The sequence below is a fragment of the Pinus tabuliformis genome, chromosome X (genome assembly GCF_031772625.1).
Source record: "Pinus tabuliformis cultivar Carrire ecotype Pingquan chromosome X, CPIR1, whole genome shotgun sequence".
Lineage (NCBI taxonomy): Eukaryota > Viridiplantae > Streptophyta > Pinopsida > Pinales > Pinaceae > Pinus > Pinus tabuliformis.
This window is the reverse complement of record NC_142308.1, coordinates 1,514,798,042-1,514,815,093: the sequence shown is the minus strand read 5'-3', so window position 1 is coordinate 1,514,815,093 and position 17,052 is coordinate 1,514,798,042.

Below are 17,052 nucleotides of genomic sequence, written 5' to 3'. Positions count from 1 at the left end.
GCACAATACCCATTTCAACGCATCGAAACGTTATTGTTCCGGTACCTCTTTTTCAAATTTGGTCAGGAAATCATCCACTTCACTCAGCCCATCATACATAGGTAGATCTCTTACCTCTATTTTCACGTAGTGCAGTGATCTAACCATCATGTTACAATTGAGCATGGTTAGCTCGTGTAACCAGTTTTGCCATCGTTCTATTTCCTCATCTAATTCTGATGTGCAGGAGCTTTTGCGCTCCCACAAAATCCTGCCATCCATTGTAGGATTCACCCAATGTTGTTCCCAATTGGTTATCTTGTAGATATAGTTTCTCTCGTCATCACGCACTGGCTCTATGTAGTGTGATCCTTCCACAGGGTCTAAAGGTATGACTACATGTAGTGACTTTTTCTCAAACTCATCTTGCGCTTCTTTAGATTTATTACTCCGTTCATGTCAGTGGCCCAATCTATTCCTAGTAGCGAGGGATAGGGATTGTTGTCATCGACAATCTCTATCACTTCGATATCTGCAAGTGCACTCGCACCTTTGATATCTACCATTATTCCCTGCAATCTTCCCATCGGTAGGATCTTTCGCTGGTTTTCCTTTCACAATTGAATAAGAGACCATTGCAACATGAGCTTGCCCATGTGCTCCCATGTCTACTTTAGTAGGACATTCACCTTCAATCCTAGATCCAAAATCACTTGATCCATTTCATATTTCTTGATTTGCGAAGTCAATCTCATCTCCCTTCGTATTCACGTTGTGTGCTTTCCAAGATTCCAGACCACGTGCAGTTCTCCTAAATCAACGCACCTAGTGATGACTTCTTGTAGTCCCTTCATAATCTTGTTGTCATGCAATATCTTCATGAATGTCTCTAGAAAGGTAATGAGCATTGATGGGTCCATCTCTGGTTCTAGTTTGTCTTTACTACCTGAAGTGGAGGCCTTCGTGAAGCTCTTCTTAGCTTCCATGAATGTCTCCTTCACGTGCTCCAAATCGAACTCTGGTTCCTTTGTTCGAGCCTTGTGAACCTAGGCACTTTCTTTGGGCTGCTTGCCCTTGTCATCTCCTATCATGATACCACTTTGGAGCACAATGTTTACATTCAGGTCCTCTTCACGTGGCTCAGACCTCATCATTTGCAAGTTTTGATTTGGGGGAGGCTGGAGTGTTCCTTTATCATGCAACATCACTATCAGTGTGGGGTAGTCCTCCATTTCATGATCAAACTGGGTACAATATAAACATGATGATCTCATCAGATTTGTACAATCATGATCATAATACCCTGGCCCTCCACAATTGTAACAAATCAGCTATCTATGACCCCTTCCTAGTCCCATTCCACTTTGACCTCATCCACGCCCCTGAAATCCAGTGCACGCCATCCCTGCATTTGGACCGAGGGCTCACATTTCAGTCTAAACTCTGTAGGTAGGAGTCTGATTCATCATCAGTTCATAACTTCTACAGGTGTGCTCATCATGGCCTACTAACCTACAAAAGTTATAGAACAACTGTTGGGACATCTGTGTATACTTCTGTAGTAGGTGGAAGTTATCTGTAGCATGCTTCCCTCCTATATGCAAAATCACACATCATAATGCAGGCACCACACTCGGTCCTTCTTGTGCCTCTGGTCTCAATGGCATCAACCCTCCTCCCACTAGGTAGTTCGCGAAGACTATACAATGGTCCTTGTCATGTCCCTGGCCTTTGCACTTTATGCAAAATACCTCCTCGTGCACGTTTGGGCAAGTTGTCCTATCCTGTTTCAAACTCTACATTTCTAGACATAAGTTCTTCAATTGCACATGGATTTGTTGGATTCCCAAGCTAGGATCTTATATCGGGGTCTTATGTAGTCTCATTGTGATCTCCAAAGCATCAGCCTGAGTGGATAGCTTCTGGTGTGAGAACGCAGTCCTTAGATGTGGTGTTAGTGATGCTACAAACCATGCACGGCGCTGCCCATCCGTCAAGGTCATGTTGTCTTTTTGGATCATACCCTTCAGTCTCTGATCCAGTTCTCAGGGGGTCTTCCCTAGAAGAATTGTGATTTCCTTAAACCTAATAATCGACTGTGTCTCCGATTTTGGCTTGCTAAATTCCTTGTTTAGCATAGCTTGGATATCCGCGATCCTTGCATTTGGATTGTCATTGGAATGCTTGATGTACCACGTCAGTGCGTGATCATGCAACGCACTTACCATCATTGCCTTCTTTATGTTGTCATCCATTACTCCTTGTGCTTCCCATATAGCCTTTACCACGACCCAAAATTGGTCCGGATCTTTGTTCCCTACTCCTTTGAACATTGGAAACTTTATTGTGCTCACCATATTGAACTGCGATGGTGGTGGAGGAGGTGTGGGCAGAGGTGGGGGTGAAGAGGGTGAGACTGGTGGTGGTGTAGGTGGGAGTGGTATGCACAGAATTCACTGCCTTATCAGATTGATCACACTTCTTGGTGAAACTTTCGCGAGATCTTCCTCACTTTCTCGCCGAGGCAAAATCAAGCGGCTACCTTCGTTTCTATAGATCCTCCCACCTTGCATAGCCCCAAACATCAATTTATTAGCATAACCTACTTTTCACACAGTGTTCAAAGATTTAAGATTCTTACCTCGCAGTCCTTTGAGGAAGCATCGTTCCGCCTCGCTCTAGCTGACTGAAGTATCTACCGCGAACTTGGTGATAAACCCTCCTATAATTCGATTGAGCCAATGGTCCACAATGTGCATGATCTTATATTCTAATGCTTCTAGTCTGCGCACAAACTCTAGTGTCCACACGATAGGTTTGTCAAGCCTACACCTTCCTTGACTGTCTGCTAGCTTCGCAATCCACTCGTACAACTCAGAGGGGAAGGATGCAAAGAAAATTTCATGGATTTCTGTATATAAGTAGTGCTCTAAGTATTGTTCATTTGTTACTGGTGGATTCCTATTTTCCTGTTCTGTGAACTTGTGGATCTTTCTGTCCAGTTTCTCTTCAATTTATTTCTTTGTCAGATTCCAGTGACACGACATCAGACATCCCTTATGCAGATCCTGGTCCCGGAAACAGAACCATTTGTTGGCTTGTTTGGGCTTGACCTAGGTTCAGAGGTGATTTAGCCAAAGAAATCCTGGTACTACTGGCCCTTTCAGCAACAGTCCATGGAGCACGGATAGAGGTCTCACCCAAAGTAGTATGGGAGGGTGTTAGAACCAGGCTTCCACACCCTGGAGATGTTTGATGAGTTCAAGTGGTTCGCGGTTCTACCCTATGCGCACGTCGCTACGCGCACTTACCCACACCTTGTAGCCTGAGATGTTGCCTTCGCAGAGCCCTATTGGGGGGGCAAACGCTGTTATTACCCACGCCTTTACTAGTATTCATTGTTAGTTGATTAACTTAGCTTACTTGTATGCATAAAGTATACTTGGCAATATAAATCATTCATACAGGTGTGTGGAGTAAGGAACAATATATTTGCAATTTATATCAAACATGTAATAACCCAAGAATAGAAACATAGAATTTAAGATAAAACTTCTCTTTATTATATCCTTCCTCTATTACAGACTCGAATCCACCCTGCGCACTCAGTTGCAGGGGTCCACGCACTCAGCTGTAGACAACTAGGCCTCTACGCACTCAGCTGTAGAGCCTTCTCCTACTCTAAAACCCAATACACACTTAGACACTTACACTCTTGCTTTTCGCTTCTACTTTGCTATCTATTAGTTTGTTATCTTTTACACTTAGAGCCTTGCTCTATTTATACAACCCCATGGTCTACGGACCATGGGTAGGCTGATATTACATTACAAGACTAGGGCAGACAACCCTGTGACTCTATCATACATTTGGCACTCCGCGCCCACAATTCGCGGAGTCTTTACAACAATATTAGATCAAAACTTAGGCTTTGAGCCACAAAACATGCATTGGGGGGATTCCATGCCCAACAGTTGTACCCTTTCCTTCATAACTATTGTATAACCCTAGAGGAAGTAAAATTATCGAGAATACTTTTGAGGGGTAGAAAGCCTTGCCCATGAGGAAATAAAAATAAATAAAGAAAATAGGTACCCAGGTTCCAAATCACTCCTCAAGTCTAGGCATGGCTGAATCTTGTTAGACAAAGAGGGGTTTCACTTAATTAATTCAAAAAAATGTATAGGGTGGAACCTGGAAAGAGTGGACACAATAATTTGACTGAGATGGATTACGGTAGGTGTGTCTCCATGGCTCAATGGTGGAAGGAACTCCCTAAAAGAAAAAAAAAAAAACAAAGATTACAAAGAAATGTCAGCATTAACAATTCACAAAAGTCGAACACAATAGTGAAATAAGTTAGAAAAATAATATCTGATGGAAAACTAACAAGAGAATAAGTTTGACTAAAATGAAACCCTAGACAGAGGGTAATGTTGTATGCTAACACTTGCTCTAAATGAACAATGAATGTAGAAGTAATAAAATAACAAAAGCTAAGTAATTAAAGTTGAATCGAGGAACCCTCTTATAGAGAAGAAACATGTAATAAAAATTATGCAGCGCCGAGCAGTGCGGCAACCAAAACTGAGGGCTAGAAAGAAGTCGGTTTGGAAAGGTCCTAAATATGTGCCATCCCAAGAGAAAACAAAACCAAAATTTAAAATGATAGGTGACATAAAACCCTACGTCTATAATTGAGACCACCAAAGCAATTACCTAAAAGACCACAACCACGGAGCGAACGTTTACCTATCGAGTGAAGGTCCTTATGAGTTATAGTCTATCTTTGGCTAGGTCCTACCACCACATCATTCCAACAATTATAAAACCATAGCGTGCTAGATTCGGGACTCTTTCCTCAACCATGAAAATAGAAGAAAACAAACCAAGATCCTTGGAGTAGTTACCTGGCGGCTGTATGATTCAAGTAGGACCATTGATTGCAAAGATCGATATGTGGAGGGCTAGATCATGAATTGTAACTCACTTATTAAAATGACACTTCAATATTCCAACTAAAGTGAACAAGAGGTTTCCATAGGTTTTGAAAGGATTTATAAACGAATTCATTACCATAAGGTTTTATGAAAATTTTCTATTATCTCAAAACTTTCTAGAGAACTCAAGGTAACATGGATGCTGGAGAAAGATAATCCCATGTGCCATACGTATTCAAGGCCTTCCAAATTCAAAAAGAAAACTTGATCATCAAGTATAAATGAATATTAATAGCCCATGTGGGGCTCATATGAAGTGTAAAAAGAATAGGTAGACTAGTGGAACCAATAATAACCACCTCATTATACTTTGACCTTTTGAGAGAATTGATTAGAAGACCTCATGTTCTTATTAAAAGGGTAATGTTTTATAAACATGTTGTTTGGTTTCATGGAAAAATTAAAATAATTGATAGTCTGTGCCACAATATAAGTTGGCACGATCTGTGTTTACTTCTTAAGAGAAAGAAACTATTAAAACAAAATCAACAAGATCTTAATGTTGATGAAGTATATCTGTCTTATGACTAAGAAAAAAAATGTAATGAGTTCTAGGAAGATAGAAGCCTTGAGATCATTGCTTGTTTCCTATTTTCATGTAGTCTTTAGCTTGTTATTAGTTCTTGTTTTTTTTGGAGGTGAATTAGAATCATGGGGATGTGATAGTGAGAGGAATAGGTCAAACTTCATATAAGTGAAAATCCTATTTTTGCAAATAAAATTCAAGGAAAAGATAATAGCAGTGAGTTGGATTTGCTAGATGAGGAACCTACAATTAAACGGGTTGTTAGAGCTAATAAAAGCCAAATTTTGGCAAAACATGGTTTAGTTTCATCTCTAAGGAATGGTAAAGAAGAATCAAATGAGGTTTTAGAAAGTGATTCTGAATAAGAAAAGGTAAAGGATCCTTTGGAAACAAAGGATGAAAGGAAAATATATTTTTTCAAAGAGAAATAGAGAGAATAAAGCAGTGATGAGGCATCTAGGAACAAATAATCTAAACAAGAGAAAACTATTTAGAAGGTAAAAAGACCCAACAAGTAAAAAAAAATTGTGAAGAAAGAGAGTAATGAAGAGGACGACATAGATGCAAGTGATGATGAAAGGCCAAACAACAAAGTATTCAGATAAGAAAGAACCAACAACCAAAAAAAGTGGCAAAAGGACTAGAGTAAGAGGAAGTGAAATGATGAGGAGGTTTCCTCGGAGACTTGCTAAGCAAAAAATGGAGTTGGAACAGAGTGAATAGTCACCATGCCATTATATTCAAGCCTTCGATTAGCAAAGGCAAGAAAATGACCATAGTTGTACATGAATGGATAGAAATAAGGGAGGTAAATGTGCACTATCTTCAAGAGTAGCAAGAAAAGTTTGGTCAAGAAATAGTTTGGCACAAATATATAGGTTTAGCAAGAGAATGGTCATAAAATAGAGATGTATTCAATGTATTAAATTTTCATGAATGATCCCAATAGTGATAAGAGATATAGTGGTGTTTGAAAACCACAAGGGTTTCTTGGTCCAAGTTGTGAAATCCTATCATAAACAAGTGTATTTCCCCAAGAATTTGTAAGACATGTTGTTCAAGCATACATGCTAAACAGGAGCACAAACTATTGTAAAGTCTTAAGACTTTGATGAAGCTTACATGTAATTAGTGGAGCATGGAGTCATCCTGTTTGGGTTGCAAGTGTACTCATATTATAGATTTTTTGGGGGGGAAGGAAGGGGAAGAAGAAGATATGTTTGATGAACGATTGGGATGAGGTTCTCATGTTTTATGGGGTGATTGATAGGGTGGCTCAAGTACCTTGACTCAAATTGGTCCCAATAATTCATTAACCATATTAGCTAATATTGTGGGGATTGTTAGGGTGACTCAGGTAATCTTATATCCATCAAGTTACGAGTGGTTTTTAAGCTCGAAGTTGATAAAACCCCATGGTTTTTCCCATTGTATTCATGTGGAATATAACCTATTTAAAGGTGAAAATAATTTTTCCTTTGAGGCCAGTTGAATCCCATTAATGGTGTCTTTAGACACCACCACTTCTATAAATATTTTGTAATGCTAACACTATCATATTCCACTAAATATTAATTCTTTTTATTCACTTGATATTTACCCATATAATTCATGTTACAACTTTAATTTCATTATTATTTTAATACTCTTAGATTGTTAATCCTTTCCTTCTCATTAAAGATATACAAACTTTAGGGATTGGAAAACAAGGAAAAAGGATCTTCTTCTTGCAAAGGAGGATCTCTTGGGTATCATGAAAGGAAATATCACTGAAACTGAAAGATATGAAAGAAATTAAAAGTTGAGAAAGATGATATTACAACTAGAAGTATCATTGTAGATTCAATCAAACATCATTTTCTCCCATATGTCACAAATCTTGACTCTTCAAAGAAAATGTATGATGTCCTAATGGTTGGTAAACTATCAACAACATTAGTCAAGCCGTGAGATTAAGAATGAGCTTCGTGATATTAGAATGCAAGTAAATATACTATAGCATCATATTTTATGAGGATTTCTCAACTAAGAGGTCAACTTCAATAAATTGATGAAATCATTCATAAAAAGGAACTGGTAACTATGTCACTTAATGGTTTACTTGAATCATGGGACTCCGTTATAGTAGAAATATGTGCTGAAAAAATGCTCCAAAGTTTTATGTACTATGGACCACATGTACTCAAGAAGAATCAAGGCTCATTTCAAGATGGAATATACAAATATCTAAAGAAGGTGACTCTCAAACTTAAGTAACATGTTTCAGGAAAGGTGGAAGAAGAAATAAGTTTGGCTTTCGAAGAAGAAATGAAGGAATAAGAAAATGAATGAAGAGGAGTTGAAGAAATAAGATCCACTCATCAAGGAAAAAGAGACATTTCAAAAGTCGAATGCTATTATTTTCATAGATTTGGTCATTATAGAAGTTATTGTCTTGAAATATCGAATGATAGAAAGAGGAAGGGAAGCCAACATTCTACCAAAACAAAGGGAGAAGGAGAGAGGGAGGGATATAGAGATAAAGATAAATATGTAGGGGAAGGTAGAGGGAAGAGGACACACACACACACACAGATATATATATATATATATATATATATATCGAGAGAGAGAGTGATGGGGAAGGCAATGAGACAGAGAGAGTCACGTGGAGAGAGAATGTGTGAGGGAGGTAGAGAGAAAGATGGAGGTTGGATAAATAGGGAAAGAAAAAGGGGATAAGAGAGAGACGTAGAGAGATAGGTGGGGGTAGAGAAAGGGATGGATATAGTGACAAATTTAAGCAGGGAGAAAGAAGGAGAGAGAGGAAGGAAAATATAGAATTGAAGGGGGAATAGGGGAAGTGATAAAGGGGAGGAAGAAGAGTATGGAGGAAGTGAGGGGAATAGACAAATATGGAGAGATATATAGTGTTGGGGGGAGAGAGATAAAAATAGAGAGAGGAGGAGATATAAATATAGTTTAGGGTTGACAAATGGGGAGAGATATATATATATATATATATATATATATATATATATATATATATATATATATATATATGGAGAGAGAGAATGACGATGAGGGAGAGAGAAGGGGGAAGAGAGAGAGAGTGAGTCATGGATTCAGGGATAGAGGAGAGAGAGAAGGAGAGAAGAAGAGAGGGAGAGAAAGTGAGGGAGGGAGGGTGAGATAAAAGGTGGAATATGGGGTGAAGGGAAAAGAGTGTTGGGGAAAGAGAGAGATATATAAAGAGTGAGAGGAATAGGGGGGAGGGAGAGGAAAGCTATATATGGAGAGAGAGATAGGTAAAAATGGAAATAGAGAGATAAAGTGTAGGTATTGAGGTAGAGAGATGGGTAAGAAAACAAGGAGGGAAAAAGAGATAGAGGTAGAGGGGTGAGAGAGAGAAAGGAAAAGGGAGAGAGGAAGAGATAAGGAGGGGACGTAAAGATAGAGATACATAGAGAGAGAGAGAGAGAGATGAAAACCATGGTGAAACATGGTCAACTATAATGAACATGGAAAATAGTTAAACATGGTCTCCCTTGGTTAACCATAATCATCTATAGCCTTACGTAGTAGACCATATAAACCGTGGTTAACATGTTCATCCATAGTTGACCATGTTTTACTTCAATAAACAATAGTTAGTCACGCTCAACCATAAGCAATGTTAGGAAACTATAGGATATCACAATAAAACATAGTCAACTTGGTCAAACATTGTCAACCATATTCAACCATAGTTATTAATTTGTTAGCAATAATAAACCATGTCAACCCTAAGTTGACCATATTAAATGGCAGTTAGTCAAGAAATAGCCATACCCACCCATGGCCAACCAAATTCAAGCATGGAAAACCATAAAACACCATGCTTACATATTCTCTACATGGTTAAGAGGGTCAACATAGTCAACTATAGTAAACTATAATCAACTACAATGAATCATTGCTGACAATGGTGAATCATAGTTAACTATAGTCAAGCATAATAGTCTATAATATATGATAATCATCTATACTCAACCATGGTCAATTAAAGTCAAAATGATCAACCATCCTCAACCATAGTTGACCATAATCTAGATTAGTCAACTATTCTTAAATGCAAACAACCATGGTCACCCATATTTAACCATGGTCACCCACTAAAAACCATATGCATTAGACTCATACCTTAGTGGCTTATCTTAAAATCCATAACGTCTATGTTTTCCATGGTTTCTTGACTCAAATAAAAGAAGTTGAGGGGAAAATTCAGTGAAAATTAGAATAACCAAAATTATTTTGGCACACAAAGAAAATCCTATATTATTTAGATGTGAAGTAAGATGACCAAAAAGAATTGAAATTCTTACCCCAAATAATCTTGAAAATAACAAAACCAAATATATGTCCCAAACTTTTTAAAGTCTGAGAAAAATTGTGTTTAATGAGAAAAACATAGTCTCTACATGACTACCATCTTCTTAACCAACTACAAATCTCAAAGGAAGGTTCCAAATATAAAATAATAAACGCACTGGAAAAAGCCACATATTTTAAAAATTATCCACTAAAAGCATTTAGAGATATACCCAAATCCCAAACGAACTACTTGAGTTCAAAAGAAGCTGCTACCTTTTAAATTAAAAGAGTTGGAAAACCTCCATAAAATAATAGTTAAACACCATTATATACCTAATGTTATATACCTAGGAGGGATAATATGGGGTACAAAGGGAGGTACCTAAGGTAATAGTGTAATAATGGGATGGTCCATAGTAATAAATAAGGTGGTTAACCCGTATCATGTAAGGGACCACAAGTAGTTAGTAATAATGTAATAGGCCCATGGTATTAGTTCGATGGTATGAGGGAACCATGGTACTGACCCATGGTATTGTATGTATGAGGCCTATATAGAGGCTAGAGACTCCACATGGAGAGAAGTCAAGGATTATTGTATGAACAGGCATATGGCTTGTGGAGTGTTCTCCTTCCTTAAGGAGTGAATGTATGGTGTTGCCCTACCTTAAGGGTTTTGATAATAAAGAAGCATTTCTATCTATTTCTATCTTATTATTCTTGGGTTATTTCTATTATCATGATATCTTTGGGTTAGATCTATAACAGTAACTTCAGGATCTTTGGCTCATAGGTATATTTCCATGTGAAAAAGGATGCATGGAAGAATATTGAGCTGACAGAAGAGTTGGGGATACTTGTTGTGTACGCTGATACACCTCACAACTATCGGGTGTACTTGCCTACCAGTCAGAGGACAGTGGTTCGCAGACATCTCAATTTTGATGAGAAGAAGGCCATGCGAGTTTACCTTGAGAGGTAGCTCCATCTACAGGCTATGGAGGAACTGTTGATTCCTAAGCAGGAGGAGCCTCAGACTGATGCAGAGTAGTTGCATGTAGAGGTTCTAGGAGTGGAGATATCCACTCAAGTGGAGTCTCCGAGAGATGGACGGAAGTGCACAAGAGAAGCTAACAGATTGTTGGAGGATGCAAGAGAGAATGTGGGAGCACTATCTTCCTAGTGCAGATCGAGGAGGTCACCTAAGAGGTACATTGGATACATGGCCCTTATTGGGGAATGTGTTGAGATCGAGGCATCTTCCTTTGAGGAAGCAGTGCAGCAGTTGATTTGGGTTGATGCTATGGTGGAGGAGTATGAATCCATAGTTCGTAACAATGTTTGGGATGTGGTTCCAAGATCAAAGAACAAGTCAGTTATGAGTTCCCATTGGCCTTACAAGGTAAAGCAAGTTGTTGATGGTAGTGTGGAGAATCATAAGGCAAGATTTGTTTCTCGTGGCTTTTCACGGGTCGAGGGGATTGACTATAATGAGACTTTTGCTCTTGTTGCAAGGTACTAATCTATCAGATCTATTTTGGCACTATCAGCACAGATGGGTTGGAGGATCCATCAAATGGATGTGAAGACTACATTCCTCAATGACGATATTGAGGAAGAGGTCTACATAGAGTATTCAGAAGGTTTTGAGACCTTCGATCGTGAGTCACATGTGTGCTGACTCAAGAGAGCGTTGTACGGGCTGAAGCAAGCACCTCATGCTTGGTACACCAAGATAGACAACTACTTCACCAGGTTGGGCTTCACAAAGAGTGAAATGGATGCGAATCTATACAACATCATGGTGAAAGGTAAGTTTTTGATCACCGTACTTTATGTTGATGATCTCATATTGACTGGTGATGATCAGTTGATCATGTCTTTCAAGGAGGACCTTGCAAGACAACTCCAGATGAAAGACATGGGTCTCATGCATTACTTCCTTGGCGTGGAAGTGTGGCAGAGGGATGGGGAGTTCTTTGTGTCTCAGGGCAAGTATGCCAATGAGATACTCAAGGGATTCCACATGGAGAAGTGCAAGCCCATGCAGATTCCTCTAGCTTGTAACCGGAGGAAGGAGGATGCTACTTCAGGAGAAGTAGTTGAGGCTACTGTGTACAGGAATCTTATGGGTTCACTCATGTTTTTGGTTAACACATGACCAGATTTGTGATATGTGGTGAACCAGCTGAGTCAAGTGATGGTTCAACCCACGAAGTTGTTTTGGAAGGCAGAAAAGCATGTATTGAGATACCTCAGAGGCACATCTCAATATGGATTATGGTACAGATGGATACATGGAGTGAAGCTATCGGGCTTCACTGATGCAGATTGGGCAGGAAGTCCATCAGATCGGAAGAGCACATCAGGAAGGATTTTCAACCTTGGGTCAGCGACAATTTCTTAGTCTAGTAGGAAACAGAGGTCGGTTGGACTCAGCTCAGCAGAGGCTGAATACATGGCTACAAGTCAGGTAGCATGTGAGGCCATTTGGATGCAGAAAATCCTAGTTGGTTTGTTTGATCAGAGGATGGATCCAACTATGATCTATTGTGATAATCAGAGTTGTATCAAACTCTCTAAGAATCAAGTATTTCATGATAGGTCCAAGCACATCAACACTCGGTATCATCATATCAGAGACTGTGTAGTGAGAAGAATCATGTTGCTGCAATATATTTCGACAGAGGAGCAACATGATGACATTTGACAAAGGAATTGTCAAAGTGTAAATTCGAGTTCCATAGAGACAAGATCGAGGTGGCATATAATCCCTTTCTTATTGAGAGGGAGTGTTGAAATGTGTCAACAAGAATATTCCAATTTAATTTGTCCTTGAATTAAATTGTGAATTAAAATCGAATTTAGTCTTAATAGCTACTTGGAAATAATTAATTACGTTATTTTGACTTAATTAGTTGGAGAAATTCAAGTTAGAATTCTTTCTAAAGTCATGCAAGAGTTATCCCTTAAATTAAGGAGATAAGATTGAGTTATATTTGAGTTGTAATTAGTTGACTCTATTTACTGAGTTAAGTCCAATTAAATTAGTTCCAAACTGTTTGAGAAACTAATAGAGAGTTAATAGTTAGTTGATGCATGCATGCACTAAACTAGTGTACTCCAGTTAACTGAAGATTCCCTCATCAGAAACTCATTCATGTCTATTCTGAGAAGGACCCAGTTGAGATTAAAGTCAAGGACAGTGTATTATAAGTTGCATGTGTTTTCCTATAAAGGAAAATCATGCGTGCAATCAAGGTATCATTCCTTGAGGATTGCACAATTCTGACAATGTGTGAGATTAGGAGATCATCGACTTGGTAAATCGAGTTTTTCCACTTGGTTGAAGGAGATCATCCCAGAGGAACAAATCTAGGAAATAGGAGCTTTGAGGGCAAAGAGGAAGGCTTGTGAGAAGCCAGGATTGCCTGTGAGCATCTGTGAGGATTGTACTAAGAGCTGGCTAGCTATGAGAGCTAAGGCTTCATATAATTCCTATGCATTTCCACCTTGTATGATAATACAGACAGTGGAGTTTTTAGCTGAGGCTTTCCCCAAAGTATTTTCATGTGTATTGCACATTGATTATTCTTCTTCTAGTTATATTGTTCAGCTTGATCTTTAAGCTTCCGCAAATTTATAGTAGAAGTAGGTTATAGTATTGTACTTTGATTTATATTGCATTATCGGGTTAACCTACATCAGATTTTCTACATGGTATCGGAGCAAGATTTGTAGAGAATTTCTACAATTTATACAGTCACAAGGGAAGTTTAAAAACAATCACCATCACAAGTAGTCTACATATCTCCAATAGTTCCACTTGAACATTAAATACAAAAAGGGAAGCACCAATAATGTTGTAGGCTTCCTCAGTCAGCCTCTAGTTACAACACTGACTACTGTTATCAAGTCTTGTGGCCACAAGACCTATGGATGCCCACAACTATACAAAAATGATCCAGATTTCTCCCCCACATACAAGATTCTAGTAGATGGAAATCAAGTTCCTGATTTCCACTTCCAGGACACATTATTATACTATGTGGTCCACCTTTTTGTTTGTTCAAGGGTGCATTCCAAGGTTATTTGGGAGGCGTGCTACAGTTGGGTCACATGACAATTTAGTGCGGAGAAAACTATGATTGTGCTACAAAAGTACTTTTATTGTCCCAAACTCTGACTAGATGCTGGTAAATATATCAGATCCTGCACTACCAGTGCCATCGCTAAGACAGCTATTAAGAAGAAAGGCCTCTACACTCCTCTTCCTACTCCCAACCAGTCATGGGAGTCCATCTCCATCGACTATATGTTTGGCCTCCCTTATACCAATCATCGTAATGATTGTGTATTTTTGGTCATGGATATATTTTCTAGGATGGCTATATTGGTAGCCTACAAGAAGAGTATCATAATGGATGAAAATGCCAAAATCTTCTTTGAAAAAGTATGTGTACATTTTGGGATCCCATAGACCATTATGTAAGATTGGGATGGAAAGTTCCTAAGTACTTTCTGGTTAAGCCTCTAAACACTATTGGACACCAAGCTCACCATGTTGACTGCCTTCCATCTCCAGACTGATGGCTAGATAGAGGTCGTCAATAGGATGATTGTGCACATACTCTGCATGTACAAATCCAAGAGTCCATGAGCCTAGTTTGAGAGTCCTCCCTATGTGCAACATAGTTATAATAGAGCTCTCCATAGCTCTACAAGTTGCAGTTACTTTCAAGTGGGTCTAGGATTTCAATCATTGTGTCCGATTGATGTTGCCATGCCTCATGCAACTACACAAACATAATCCACACATGTATTGTCTAAGGCGGATAAAGTGACCACATTTATTGAACGCATCCAACACATCCACCAGTAGGTTCATGAAAGCTCGGAGAGGTCAAATGCCAAGTACAAGTAGTGACATTATCAACATCAAGTGACACACAGGTTTCAAGTGGACGACAAAGTTTGGTTGCATTTCCAGAAAGAACGGCTCATTGGAACCCATCAGAAGCTTTGACCACTCTGATATAGTCCTTACACCAATACGAAGGCTATGGGAAAAAATGTTTTTAAGCTCAACATCCCCCCATTCCTTGGCCTACACCTAGTGTTCAATGTGGATCGACTTTGATGATACTTCCCACTATTACTGGATACATCAGGCATTGTAGAACAAGTCACACCAATAGAGTTAAAATCAGACTGCATGGAACATGCCACAACTGATGGGATTATAGACACATAGTTCAAGAACGCTTTCCGGTAGAAGATCCAACTATATCGGGTTGTCAAAGTTAATGTTATGATTTTAACGCTCTTAAATTGTTAATGTTTTCCTTCTCATTAATATTTTGGACTCCAACTTTGTAAAATATTGATTACATAATGTACTATCTACTATTGTAGTATATTGTAAACTGATTATATCCATTTCCATTAGAGTCAAAGCCATGGGGACCTAAGGTTGAATGAATATTTAAAAGGGAAGAATAAGCAATGTATATATTAAAAACAAGTGTAATATGCTATTGCCTTTTATGTAAAAAGTAATCGATAGCATGTAACACATTTCAATACAATGAAGGGAAGTAACCAATGTAATTAATGGACTAGATAATCTTGGAGGAAAATAGAGATAGGTGCATAGAAAATTTTGCATGAAGCATTAGCCCCCAACATCACTGTTTATTACAAAAGTTAAGAGTTTGTCTAAATGTGCACATTTTATTCCATCTTTAGTTTATGGAATCAAATAACAAGGAGAAATTACAACATGTAGTTTATATATAATTTTTTAAAAAGTTAATCATCGTAGCAATCTATTTATTTACCATTAACATTATATTCAACTAATTCAACCATAAATAAATAATCTATGGTAGAAATTCTGTGTAGAAGAAACCGAATTGATAGAAAGTATCCCGTGCTGTCTTAGTTGTGTAGCAAATAATTCATATCTAATAAAATATCTAATATAACAAATTACAATGACTAGTAGATAAAAATAAAAAATTAGTTACACGGGTTGAAATGTGAGTGCAAAAGATTCCTAAAAATTAATTTTTTAAAGTGCTAAAGGTGACTATATTGTAATGAGTTTGGGTAAAAATGTTTTGGATCTTAATTAATTTGTAAATTTTTAGAAGCCATTTCCAAAATTTATTAAACTTTTTCGAAAATTAAATATTAACTTATATTTTTGAAATTGAAAATTATTTTTTGAATATTTAAAATTTGAATTTCTAATTTTTTATTGGTTGATGACTAATTTTACATGATTTAAAACAATTTTCTCAGAATTAAAAATTGTTTTAAAAAATCAAAAATAAGAAAAAACCTCTAATCGCCAAGTGTCCTCATAGATTAATTAAAAAGAAATCAAAATTTATAGATTTGTCCATAATTAATATTTTCTTTTCCAAAAAAAATTAGTTTTCATTATTTTTCAAACTTTTAACCATGGTAAAATTAAATATTAAACTTATTTTTTCAGAAATTGAAAATTATTTTTTGAATTTTTAAAATTTGAATTTCTAATTTTTTATTGGTGGGTGACTAATTTTACGTGATTTAAAATAATTTTGTCATAATTAAATTTAAAAAAATAAAAAATAAAAAATAAGAAAATACCTCTAATCGCCAAGTGTCCTCATTGATTAATTAAAAAAGGTCAAAATTTATGGATTTTTCCATATTTAATATTTTTCTTTTCAAACAAAAAATAGTTTTCATTATTTTGGAACTTTTAACCATGGAAACTAGACGATTTAAAAAACAGAATTAGCAACACTGCATATTACACTGATTTTTTAGTTACTCATTTTCTTCATTTTCTTCATTTTCTAATTTTATTATAGAATGGACTTAAATCAATTATTTTCCTCAATAAACCTTACAGATATTATATATTTTCACAATTCAATTTTAAATCATGATGGAGTTTAAAAAACAAAATCTAATTCAACACTACAATAAATAAGATTTTCTCTTTTGTCTTCACAATGTTAACCATTATTTTAAAATCTAAGATAAAAAAACAAATTTTGAAATCTTTTGCACTCACACTTAAGCTTGTGTAACTAAATCTTTATTTTAATATACTAGACATTGAAATTTTTTATATTAGATATTTTATTAGATATAAATTCTATGCCATGTAATTAAGATGACACTAGATACTTCATATCAATTTGATTTTTTCGACAT